The sequence below is a fragment of the Phyllostomus hastatus genome, unplaced genomic scaffold (genome assembly GCF_019186645.2).
Source record: "Phyllostomus hastatus isolate PE091 unplaced genomic scaffold, TTU_PhHast_1.1 phas_scaffold_317, whole genome shotgun sequence".
Lineage (NCBI taxonomy): Eukaryota > Metazoa > Chordata > Mammalia > Chiroptera > Phyllostomidae > Phyllostomus > Phyllostomus hastatus.
Window position 1 is genome coordinate 3,741,472 of NW_025334023.1, and position 2,621 is coordinate 3,744,092.

The window sequence follows — 2,621 nt, forward strand, 5'->3', positions numbered from 1 at the left end:
AAGACAGTAACCTACAAAGGAGTTCCCATCAGACTGTCAGCTGATTTCTCAAAAGAGACCTTACAGGCAAGAAGGAAATACTTCTTTTCCTTGCTGGAAAGAAGTATTCCAAGTCATGAAAGGCAAGGACCTACATCCAAGATTGCTCTATCCAGCAAAGCTTTCATTTAGAATGGAAGGGCAGATAAAGTGCTTCTCAGATAAGGTCAAGATGAAGTTGTTCATCATCACCAAGACCTTATTACATGAAATATTAAAGGGACTTATCTAAGAAAAAGAAGATAAGAAACATGTATAGTAAAATGATAGCAAACTTACAATTATTAACAACCATACCTAAAACAAAAACAAAAACAAACTAAGCAATCAACTAGAACAGGAACAGAACCACAGAAAGGAGGATCACATGGAGGGTTAGCAACAGGGGAGCGAGAGGAGGAGAGAGGGGGAAAAGGAATGGAGAATAAGTAGCATAGATGGTAGGTAGAAAATAGACAGGGGGAGGGAAAGAATAGTATGGGAAATGTAGAAGCTAAAGAACTTATGCACATGGACATGAACTAAAGGGGGAGAATGTGAATGGGGGTGGGTGTTCAGGGTGGAGTGGAGTGAAGGGGGGAAATGGGACAATTGTAATAGCATAATCAATAAAATATATTTAAAAAATTTTAAGATACATGGAAATGCTTATCTCTCAGCAGAAAGCCAAGCATGATAGAAATAATTAAAAATTGGGTGAAAGAACCACCTGATAGAGACAGAAATACAACCACAAACTCACAGAAGCCCAGAAAGGTTCTGTGATTTGTCCAAGGCCATCTAGTAGGATCCTCTTAAAGATGACATCCTATCCAGATCAAGTAAAGAGGGTTGCCTGTGTCAGAGAAGGGAAAATATCAATTAACAAGTATAATTAGGTTATTATAGTGTGCCCACCTCTGTACTATGCACTGAGGCAGGGATATAAAGAATAGTACATGAATTCTGCTCTCCATATCTTTGATGTGCTTCTTCTTCTACTTGAAATTACTTCAAGTGCATCTCTGTATGTCCAAATACTGCTGTTCCATTAAGGCCCAAACTACAAGTCTCCCCTGTTAGGAAGACATTCATAACCTTATCCAGATGACATTTCTCCCTCCTCTGAATCTCCAAACCATTTTCTTTGTTTCTGTTTTATAATACTCAACATCATCTGCATTATTAGCTCCCATGCTCTCCCCAAGGAAGAGTGAAAAGAGAGGGGAAGGAGGAAGGGAGGGAGGGAGTGAGCACTTGTATTTTATTCAGCTTTGAATTGTTCAGAACATTCAATATATGAAATGTAATAGAATCTCAGAAAGATGGATGGATGAATGGATGATTAATATAGATGTATAGGTGACTAGGAGAGAGAGTAGATGAAGGAACAGATGTGTGGATTGGTGAACAGGTATATGGGTGTATGGTGGGTGAATGGATGGATGGAAAGGTAAGCCCATGATCAGACAGATGGATAGAAAATAGATAGAAAATGGATAGAGTGGGTTGGTAAGTAGATGGGTAAATGAACAGGTGAATGAGTGCATGAGTGAATTTATGGACAGCTGAATAGAAGGGTATATAGGTGGATATTGGGATTGGTGAATGGATAGATTAACATATAGTTATAGTTGTGTGGATGAAGGAGTGGGTGGATAATTGCATGACTGTATGGAAAGATAAATGTCAGGGTAGATGGAAAGAGGAATTATGGGAAGGAAACATGGAGATGTTCCCAATATCACAGAGATGGTTTTCATGGAGACTTTCCATTGCTAATGTCAGAAAAATGACAGTGGGGGTTAGCTGACTCTGTGTTTGAGCTAAGTAAAAAACATGCTAAGGCCCCACAAAATCTCAGGCAATTTCAGGCTATATCAATGGAGGTCTAATAGCAAGATCAAGAGAGGTGATGGTCCTGCCCTAACCTGGGATGCTCACACTGCCCTGGAGTCTTTGTTCTGCTCTGTGCATCTAGGATGATAACATCCATGGCTTAACCACAGAGCTACAGTGAGGACTAATCTCTCAAGTCACCAGTGAGAAGCTGGCAAAAGAGCCACAGGTGCTCAGGTTAGAGAAGAGTAGTCACAGATGACAATCAGCAGGTCTCAGGATCTGGTTGGCTTTCCTGGGACGTGCCCTGAACCCCAGAGGCAAAGCTGAATTCCAGAGGAAGTTACAAGGCTGTCTCTGTCCCTTGTGAGAAAGGCCATCTCACAGGGAAGCATTATCTTTGGGGAACTCCCCACCTTGGGAGTATACAAGCAGGATCTGGATTTACTCTGTTAAGAAGATGCAAAGCGGGGACTTGTTTGGTGTGGAAAGTAAATAAAGGCAACTCCAAGGTCTCTTCCCACCTCAAAATTAAATCATGTATCATCTCTTCATCCATCAAAAAGTTAAGTCTGCTGTGCCCTGTGCTCAGATCAGAATGCTGGGAATTTCGGTCTAAAGCTGAAGGTTTAGGGAGACCTGAGAGACAGATAGGGTTATATGGGACCCTCAACTTTTTCTCCATGTAGGACTGAGCTTCGAGGACTGAGGAGGAGCTGAAATGTCCTTTCAGAGACCCAAACGACGGGGAGGGGCAGAATCAG